Consider the following 11,854-nt stretch of genomic DNA (forward strand, 5'->3'; position numbering starts at 1 on the left):
TAATTAAGTATATATATTCTGGATCGTTATAGTTAGCGAAGTCGATTAAGCCATGCCCGTCTGTCTGTATGTTTGTTGAAGTCAGTTTTTAGAGGACCCCAGATATCTACGAGATCCGAATCTTCAATTATTGCTTTTGGGAAGATCGCTATTTAAAATCAGCAAAATCGGTCCATAAATAACGAAGATATGAATACAATTCCGAGACAACCACTAAAAATTTAATCACAAACTGAGATTTTTTATTCGTGCTCAGACTGAAATTGGTAAAAACAAAGTACATAATCATATGGTAAATTTTGTTATTGTACGCTTGTTTAGAGCAGCTAGAGCAGCAGAGTAAGAGTAACAGCGCGAGAGGAATACTAGTGTGTTGTTATTGGCTAGAAACATGAAATTATTTATTTGAAGCCTGGCTCAAGTAAGAAGTCCATTTTATGGCTTCTTTTTTGTTTTTTTTTAAGGTACTTTTTGAATTTTCTATAATATTGAACCTAGAAATATGAAATTAAATATGTAGAGTTTGAATTAGGTGAGAACCCATAAAAGAGAACTTTTTGTACACTTTCGTTTTTCAAAATGTACTTTTTAATATTATATAATATTGAACCAAGGAAAAAAGAATAATATGAAGATAATTTACCTTCTACACATTTGCTTACCCGCACAATACATTTTTTATTTTTTTGTCCATTTTCACACCGTCAAATGACCCGAAATAGTTTTATTTTTTGTAAACGAGATATATTTTTTTTAATTTTTTAACAATTAATTTTTGTTGTAAATTTTGGTATTGAAAATGGGAAATAAATATAAAATAAACATAATGTTTTGCAAATATGATAATAAAAAAATGTATTTATTAAATGTTTACAGTTCAAATATGCAATAAAATGATAAAAAATCTGCGAAATTTAAGTACGCTTTTATACAACTATGTAGGTCAGTCATGAACACATAAAAGAGATCTTTTTGGTACTTTTGTTTTTTAAGTTACTTTTTGAATTTTCTATAATATTGAACCTAGAAATATGAAATTAGGTATGAAGAGTTCGAATTAGGTGAGAACCCATAAAAGGGAAGTTTAGGGTACTTTTTCAAAAGGTACTCTTTTGAATTTTCTATAATACTAAATATAGAAACGCAAATTTAAGCATGTTGAGCCCGAAGAAAGTGACGTAAAAGAGGACTTTTTGGTACTGACTGTTTTTTTACCACCATTGTCAACTCTATATAAGATTCGGAACAGACGAATATACTTGTTTTTCCCCTGCGTTGTTGCCACTTAATTCCCAAAACCTCGAATTATTTTCTCTGGCGTTGGCGTGGTATTATAAAATCAGCTGATAATTTTTATTTTCCTAATTCGCCTGGATTACGTAGCTGTCAAAGTTTGTTAGTGTTTACATATTTATATTTAAAAATTTTCGTTAAACGGAGAAATATTTTGTAACCAAATCTAAAAATACCAAGCATCTCGTAAACAAATATCATTTTATTGAAATAATACTATAATTTTTTTAATTGGACCAGCACTCAGGAGATGACCCTTACTTATGCGAAACATTGTGTTGGAACTAGGAAAATAGGTTGTGGGAACGAGAATTGAGGGAGTAGTATTATGGACATTTAAATCTTATATCGAACGTGGCATGGAATACCTCTACAGGAAGTTTTTTCCACATTCGAACAGTGCAGCTGAAGAATAAATTTTCCTTGTAGTGTGTTGTGCGGTCCACTAGCCAATCTACCACAAATAGGTGTGTTCTTGAAGAAAGATTGTGTAACGCAAGAATATACGGGTATCGGGAACAAATTCCCTAATTTCAAAAGAACACATTCCGTTGTAGTATCGATACAGTGAAATACACCCCACGTTGCGACGGTGCTCCAGTGATCAATAGACTTGGACACCTTACGTTCGCTCTCTCCTGTGCGCGTCGAGTAGCTCCAAAATAGACTTCAAAGCTCCAATTCCTTAATATTTACACCACCTATATATATATATATATATATATATATATATATAGATGGAACAATAATAGCGTTTATGTGTAAAAAACAACATTGAGTCTCTATGCGCCTCATTGCCCCAATCTCTAGAGGGCTTGGCCTATAATTGAGTAAATAGAGTTGGAAGTTTGACATAGAAAGTCATTTATAAAGCTAAGAAATTGGGTAGGGAAAGGAACGAGGCTTGAGGTACCCCTGAATTAATCTTGAACTCGTTTGATGAGATCCCATCTATAACAACATTTATAGTGCGATCTCTGAATGGAATGGAATGGAATGATACTATTTCTCCGAAAGGAAGCAGGTCTCCCGTAGAGCGACCTCCACGAAAATCATACTGGCGGTCGTTAAGTAAATTGGTAGTCTCTAAATACTTGACAAGATGGAAATTGGCCATACTTTCCATAACTTTAGAAAGTGCTGAACAAATTGCCATTGACCGGTAATTTTTAGGATTATTAGCCTCTTCCTTTTTAGAAATTGGCGTTAAAGGCAAATAACTCATTACCAAATAGTGATACCCATAAAATATTTGGTATAAATACTATTTTTGTACACATAAATGTTATTTCAAAAATTTTTCACGATCGGTCCATCTTTGGTCATAGCTCCCATATAAGGTTCCCTCCCAAAACTCATAACCAAATATTGATATCCATACATTTAGCAAAAATAATGCTCTTATATATATAAATATTTATTACCAAATAATGATATAGATACAAAATTTTGAGACTTTGTCTTAATATACATAATTGGACTAGCTAACATATAAATTCCTTTTACGAAAATCTCTTAAAAGCACATTACTCATTACCAAATATTGGTATTGATTCAAAATTTGGCACAAATATTAGTTTTGTATACAAAAATTCTATTTCAAGATTTTTTCACGATTGGTTCATAACATGGGTGCGGTCGGTCCCATACAAGGTTCCCTTCAGAAAAACACTTAAACACACATTACTTGTTACTAAATCACGATACAATATTTAACTGAAATATATATTTTATGTACGGAAATTTAGCTTAAAGAATTTTTTACGAACGGTCTATAATTGGTCATATCTCACATATTAAGTCCAGCCCCTAAAAACACTTTAACCGTATTTAACTAATTGTATTTTTAATTTGTGTAGAAAAAAATTATATATGTATTTTGAAAACTCATTTCTACAAATACTTGATAAATTAGAAATGTAGTAACATAAAAGTAGCTGGTGGTATTAAAGATTCGGCTCAGCCGAATATGGCACTCTAACTTGTTTCTAAATAATTCTTAAAAAATATTACGCTTTACAAGAAAAAGACAAAAATCAAAATATCGACAAAATTTAATAATAGGTTTAATTAAAAAAATAATGCAATTATTTAATATAAATGAAATAAATCTCATATTTTTTTCTAATTTTTAATATCAAACAAAATATAGAGAAATATTAGAAAAAATTAAACCTTCAATGTAAAAAAATATTAAGTGAAATTGCATATTTATACCACTATAAAATTGTTGGCTGCGAACGACTCTGCTTTGTGAAGCATTGCCTCATTGGCCTCCCGAAACTCTCGACTGGCGCCGACGAAATTCATTGCGTTGTCGCAGTGGTTATACATTTTTACGGGTTGACGGCCACGAATTTTTAAAGTTATTGGTCCACAAACATCAACGCTACATACAATGGTCGCAAAGCTCTCACCCTATCAGCAGGCAAATATTCCATTATTTGGTTCATTAGCTTTGATTTATACATAAAGCAATGAATAAATTTGCGAACAATTCGACTGCATTATTCTTTGGCATTAATTAGCTGGACTTTGTCTCGAAGAAGAGCTACTAACTAGGGTTCTATAGTTGAAACGAAAAGTCGATTTTTCGATCTTTTCGACTTTTTTCATTTAATTAAAAGTAGATTTTTCGACTTTTAATATTTTATAAATAGTCGAATTTTCGACTATATTCGACTTTTTCGACTTTTCGACTTTTTCGACTTTTTCCGACTATTTTCGACTTTTTCCGACTTAATTCGACCTTTTCCGACTTTACGACTTTGTTCGACTTTTCGACTTTTTCCGACTTTTTTCGACTCTTTCCGACTTTTTTCGACTTTTATTTACAAAGTCGACTTTTCGACTTTTTTTATAGACGGTAGTCGAGTTATCGACTTTTTTGGAACAAAACAGTCGAATTTTCGACTGCAAATGACGTAAGCATATAGTCATAAAGTGAAATTTTTTTGGCATCAATAAGGAAAATTTCGCATCGTATGAGATTGCCCTGATCAGAGAAAATTATGATCATTGAATTCGTGAGTAAATCAACTCATCTCATTTGCTGTTTGATCCGGATGAAACGGATGGTTAAGATTAAGGTGTCCACGACTTTTAAAATTAACCGTTAATTGTAAGTATATTTAAAAAGTGAGACATTTTTTTATTGACTCAAAATCACAGAATACCACTTGATTCTGAAATTCTTTTGTACACTTATGATAAAATGATATGCAATCTATTGGGATTATAAAATATTTTTATCTTTTTGTATATTCCATACACATTTTTTCAAAAGTTGCATTAATACATTTTTAATGTTTGGCGTTCAGCTGTGCCTTTTTAAACTTACATAAAGTCTTAGAAAAAAACACTACAAAATTAGCTAAAGCAACAATATTTACATAGGAAAAATATATTTTGTCCCTTTCTGGGACATGTTACAAAAAATATATATAGCCATTGATGCTTCCAAGTGTAGATCTATCAAGTTTTTAAAATTGATGTGTTTGTAACATGTACTGGCGTAATTGGAATATATACAAAAGGAGCAAAAATTACCAAAAATACAAATATTTTCCGGATTTAAATCTTTCTAAAGAATAATATTGAATTAATATTATTTTAAGTAATTTTTCGCTCATATTTAAAATTTGACTCTATAAATACATTTTTTTTACAATTGAGTGTGGAATGTCCTATTTTGTCCGTTTTTACACCCTGAAAGGTTAGCAGTCAGAAAAGTACTTTGCTAATACATATTTTAAAGGGTTTTGAGAGATAAAACCCAAATATTTCCACATTAGAATAAAAAATAACATTATATAAGAAAGTACTGATAACCTTTCGAGCTCAGGCAGTGATTGATAGCTAACCGGCGAGCAGGAATTGTTTGCGAATATCTCAGCTAAAAGCTTAGCTTTATCAACCGGGTCACTGAATGTTTGGTCGTTCTGAAAGCTTTAGTGTTCCTATAATTGATTATTGTTAATGAAACTGTTGGTGACCAGTGCTATACCTTCGTCATCAAACAGTTTGGTATTGAAAATCAGCAAAATCGGTTCACATCGGGAAAAGTTATGAATCAAAATTTAAAACAACCTCGAAAAAATAAGCATTTTTTACACATTCTGATGTAATTTTCCCTAAAACTATGCAAGATAATTGTATAAAAATAACCATACATTCGTTTCTACATAAGGGCTTAATCTCTGAAAATCGCCAGAATCGGACCAAATTTTTATATACCTCCCATACAAAAGTACATATTTCCGGAAAATGGGTTTTTTGTTAATAACTTCCGTCGCAATGTCGATATCTTCACAAAATTTTACAAATTAAAATCTTATGTCCATAGAATTTATAATTATTTATTGAACAAAGCTCTCATACAAGGTCCCCTCCCGAAAATCACTTAAACGTGCATAACTTATTACTAAATTAAGATATGATTATACAATTTGGCACAAGTATTGCTCATATACAGAGAAATAATATTGTGAAAAATACTTAAAGGCAAATAACTCATTACCAAATAGAGATACCCATAAAATATTTGGTATAAATACTATTTTTGTACACATAAATGTTATTTCAAAAATTTTTCACGATCGGTCCATCTTTGGTCATAGTATGGGAGCTATGACCTCCCAAAACTCATAACCAAATATTGATATCCATACATTTAGCAAAAATATTGCTCTTATATATATAAATATTTATTACCAAATAATGATATAGATACAGAATTTTGAGACTTTGTCTTAATATACATAATTGGACTAGCTTACATATAAATTCCTTTTACGAAAATCTCTTAAAAGCACATTACTCATTACCAAATATTGGTATTGATTCAAAATTTGGCACAAATATTAGTTTTGTATACAAAAATTCTATTTCAAGATTTTTTCACGATTGGTTCATAACATGGGTGCGGTCGGTCCCATACAAGGTTCCCTTCAGAAAAACACTTAAACACACATTACTTGTTACTACTTAAATCACGATACAATATTTGACTGAAATATAGATTTTATGTACGGAAATTTAGCTTAAAGAATTTTTTACGAACGGTCTATAATTGGTCATATCTCATATATTAAGTCCAGCCCCTAAAAACACTTTAACCGTATTTAACTAATTGTATTTTTAATTTGTGTAGAAAAAAATTATATATGTATTTTGAAAACTTATTTCTACAAATACTTGATAAATTAGAAATGTAGTAACATAAAAGTAGCTGGTGGTATTAAAGATTCGGCTCAGCCGAAAAAATTAAACCTTTAATGTAAAAAAATATTAAGTGAAATTGCATATTTATACCACTATGAAATTTAATACTTATGAGATTTAAAGCCAAATCTATTTGATTTTTACTAGATTTAACATACCATGCTCAAAATCTAATTGGTTTTAGTGAATAGGGGTGTAAAAAACTACTATTTTTACAAAGATTTAGGGTTGACAATTCATATATTTTTTAATTCAAATTCAAATAAAAAACTACTATTTTTACAAAGATTTAGGGTTGACAATTCATATATTTTTTAATTCAAATTCATAATTTAAATTGTTAAATTGTCCAAACATGCCGGGCCCATTGAAGGAGCTCGGTCTTCAATCAATAGGAAGAAGTGTCGTTTGAAGATTCCGTTTTTAGTCTTCACTTGCGCTACCCGAATTTTGCCGTCTCGTCCTTGAAAAACGGCTGTTACTCTTCCCGTCAGCCACTCCACGGCTGAGAGATTGTCGTCGTGTACGACGACGATTTTGCCAACGACGACGTCGGGTGTTTCTTCGAACTACCGAGTCCCTTGTTGTAGGCCCAGGACGTAATCCCTTACCCAGAATCGCCAGAATTGTTACTTGAGTTCGAGAATACGTTGTCACAAATTGGTAACTAGCTCTTCTGCTGTAAAGAGCGCATTGCCAACGGATTTCACTGCAAGATTCTTGGCCGATTTCACCGCTGCCTCCCACAATCCGCCGAAGTGTGGAGAACTGGGAGGTATGAAGGCCTTTGTTGGCTGCGAACGACTCTGCTTTGTGAAGCATTGCATCATTGGCCCTTTGCCTTTGAAGTGAAACATTTTTACGGGTTGACGGTCAAGAATTTTTAAAGTTACATTTATTGGTCCGCAAAAATCAACGACACATATCTTAAATGGTCGCAAAGCTCTCACCCTATCAGCAGACAAATATTCTATTATTTGGTTCATAAGCGTTGGTTTATACATAAAGCATGAATAAATTTGCGAACAATTCGACTCCATTCTTTCTTTGGCATTAATTAGTTGGAATTTGTCTCGAAGAAGAGCTACTAACGCTTTAGCTCCTTCATGGCAGTTTTCGAAGTGCAAATGACGTAAGCAAATAGTCATAAAGTGACATTTTTTATGCATCAATAAGGAAAATTTCGCATCGTATGAGATTGCTGCATTTAACAACCGTCCGCCTACCCTGATCAGTGAAAATTATGATCATTGAATTCGTGAATAAATGGATTCAGTCTTGATTGCAAGACTTGTGAATTCTGAATTTTTTAATTTCTTGCGAATACTCATCGTTTTGCATAATTTCCACTATTTTAAGGAATGACCAATTCATCTCATTTGCTGTTGGGTTTACGGTTGAGACGACGACAACAAACTCTATACGAGAATTGCAGAAAGACACATTCAAATTGGGTAATTGGATTTCAGAATGACCAAACAACAGAAAGAATGTTATCTCTTAACCATTCAGTAACTTTACTAAGGCTAAAATAATATGGGACTCTAAAACATCAGGAAAGAAATGATCAGATGAAACAGCAGAAAAATGTCTTCAGGCAGATCATTAACATAAAGTAAGAATAACAACGGGCCCAAAACCGACCCCTGCGAAACCAGATTAAACATATTGAGATACTGACATTTTGTTCCCAATGGAGAAAGGCAGGCAATATTTAGATAGGTCTTAGGTCAGCTGGAGAGGAAACAACCTTGGATTTAGGTATAAGTACCACCCTAGCAACTTTCAAATAGAAGGGAAGAAAGAATTCGTTAATACAGTATTAATAAGATGTAATATAACATTGGAAATGTGGAGATAAATAAGTTTTATGAATTGGATGGTAATAGTTTCAACTCTGACAGACTTTGATTTAGCATTATAAAGATCTTTCAAAACATCTAACACGTTCACACAATTAAAAGAAAAACTACCCAATGAATCTTTAAACGCATCAAAAGCCACTTCAGCGCTATCATCAGTACCTTCACCACTAACAAAATACTCGTAACGTTATCAACATTTCCATTTCACAAGATCTACCACATCCAGCATTTTTTAAGATTTTTCACATACCAGACGTATTCAATTTAGTAAACATGTTTGTAAAATATCTCCTTTTCTCCCTTCTAATAACAAATTTAGCTTATTTCGTATTTTGCAAAATAAAGTCCATTTAAGTCGAGTCACATTCTGATAATTCCTAAAGGAAAAATCACGAAGGGATAAAGCTCAACACAACAGCTCTGGTTTTCATCCAAACGTCCTCATTAACTAGATTTTAATACGCCTAATAAGTATTTGAGTATGGGTAGAACAAATTTCAAACTTTTTTCATGGGCTCATAAAAAATTTGCGAGAAATCAAATCTAAATCAATCTATTAATATCACGATATTCAAGAAAGGAATCGTTATTACATTAATTCTAAATAAAGCAAAAACGCGGCCTCCAACAATAATAATGTTGGAATAATTAAGAATCATTTCGTGGTGGATCTATTCGAACTTATTAAAATCATAAGGTGGGGCAGATAAATTACTCCAAATAAATCATTACGTTTGTCAAGGAGGATGTAAATTCCAACTCCACCACACCTCAAACCATTTCGGTTTAGTATGCCTTTTTACGCTTAGGGGAAGTTCTTCGGTGCTGTTGCCATCTCAACAGGATATATTGATACATGCTGCGCGACTATTTGTCGGGACAATTATTGGAATTAATTTACTTTAGAAATTCCTATTTCCTTTGTTACATTGATCTCTGTAGTGTGGTTGCGGGGGCTTTAAGAGTTTAAGGAATGCACTGGAATGGGTCATTAGATGATGGAGATTGCATAATGCAATCTTTCATGACATCATAAGGGTGGTCACTTCCGCATTGCCGGAAGATTGATTTCACCTGATGTTGGGACTCGTCGGCCCCTTCTATTGACTTTAGACCAGTTATTGCTTTTTCCTTGTCGGGGTTCGCATTGGGGATTTGATACTATGCTGCCTGTCATTCCGCAACGGGGCTGCTATGTCAAGAGATTATATAGCTCGAGTACTTTAACAAAGTGCTTGTACATGGACCGGACCATCCATGTAACAAAATTGCTACCTGAGTTCTTTATTGAGGAATTCAGGGCGATTAATCGTCCTTCGGTTAATCGATTAATTTTTGACGATTAATTGTTCGATTAAATGAAAATTGTAAAAATTTCAAATAACGAATAAACCGAATAATTTCTATCAATTAACCGATTAAGAAAAACTCACTATTTTGCAGTAAAATTACTATGTATTTCCTACAAAATTTAATATTTTTATACCCTTCACCTTCGTGAGAAGGGTATATATAAGTTTGTCATTCCGTTTGTAATTTCTATAATATAATTTTCCGACCCTAAAAGTATATATATTCTGGATCCTTATAGATAGCGGAGTCGATTAAGCCATGTCCGTCTGTCTGTCTGTCTGTCTGTCTGTCTGTTGAAATCAGTTTTTAGAGGACCCCAGATATCGGCGAAATCCGAATCTTCAATAATTCTATTAGACATGCTTTCGAGAAGATCGCTATTTAAAATCAGCAAAATCGGTCGGTAAATAACGGAGATATGAACAAAAATCCGAGACAACCTCTGAAAATTTCATCAAAAAATTATTATAAAAGCAACAACAACACTGAATATAGAAAAAGATTTACATGTGTGTGTAGATGTATTTGGTTTTATTCAGCTGTGTATTTTTTTGTTTTGTTTGGAATCCAAACATACAAAAAATACACAGCAAAAAAATATGATTTGCATATTTTGTTAAAATAAAATAAAATTCCCTTTTGTATTGCAAATATATTTTTTAATGAATAGAAAAAAGTATTTAAAACGTTTTCAATTATATGAGAGTAGATTGTGAGTTATTGTACAATAATTTTTATGTGAATAATGTAAGTCAAAGTTTAAAGGCATACAAATGAATATTTAAAATATTTATATGTATTTTATAATGCTAATGTTGGTATCAAATGAAAGCTGAGAATCTGTACATTCTATCTATATTATTTACCTGTCCCACTTAGAGAAAAAAACGAAAAAGAAATTAAATTTAAAAAGGTTTAATTTTCGACTCAAACACTTTTAACTACTTTTTTATAACAAATTTTCTTTAAGATTCTTTCTTGATAATCTTGATGATTTGAAATAAATTATACTATTTCGAAGCAGAGGAACTCAGCTTCATTTGAAATTAATATTAATACCAACTTTTTAATATAAATTTGGAATTCCATAAGAGCTGGTTATGAAAAACTGAGTACACAGAGTTAATACTAATGGTCCACAGTTTCCTGTACGCATAGATTTTTTTCATGTTTGAAAATAACTTTTGCACGGTTTATAAACAAAAATATTATTTTCACTTCTTTCACTTCTATTCTTTGTTTAGTTTTTTTTTATCAAATACTATAAATTATTCCTGTTTATGTGAAACGCTTTTCTATATAAAGAAATTACTGTTTTTAAGATTTTTAACGTGTTCTAGAATTCATACGTTCCATTGAACACTAGTTCAACTATAACTGTTGCTGAAAACTTATTAGAAATACTTAAGAACACAACAATGTTCACAAAAACTGGTTGTAAAAATAAAAGCGATATAATTATTTCCATGATTTCTTTTCAAAAATCATCAAATAAATTTTCTTTATTATAGAAAATTGATTAAGAAAAGAAGAAAATGTATTATAACAAGTAAGAGTGCTATATTCGGCTGTGCCGAATCTTATATACCCTTCACCATAGTGTATTTTAAACATAATTGATCTTACAGTCTTGTTAATAAAAACATTAAAAAAATTTGAGTCGATTTAAGCCGAATGTTTCGGCGGCGGCTCAAGCAACTAAATATAGTTCGGCGGCTAACAAAGTTTTAATAAAACCGAAATTGGAGATTTGAAACTGCCGTTGAAAAAATATAATTTTTTTGACCATAGTTGAGAACAAGTTTGCTTTATCGTATAAATACAAAAACTAATATCTGAGTAAATATAGATATATGTTTTTTTTAGAATATGTCAAAAAAAATAAATAAATAAATAAATAAATAAATAAATAAATATGTTTGTCACATAATAGCCTGGAGAATTTGCTATAACTTTTAAAGTTTTCAAGCAATTTTTGTGTTTTACATCTTTCCGAAATGCTTACTTTGTGCACATTACGATTCCTTTACAATAAAGTTCAAAATGTTCAAATTGAGCAAAAATTTAATAAATTGATATTTTTCCCTTGCAAATGAACTTCAGAGCCATTGCGCCACCTG

Source organism: Lucilia cuprina, chromosome 3 (genome assembly GCF_022045245.1).
Source record: "Lucilia cuprina isolate Lc7/37 chromosome 3, ASM2204524v1, whole genome shotgun sequence".
Lineage (NCBI taxonomy): Eukaryota > Metazoa > Arthropoda > Insecta > Diptera > Calliphoridae > Lucilia > Lucilia cuprina.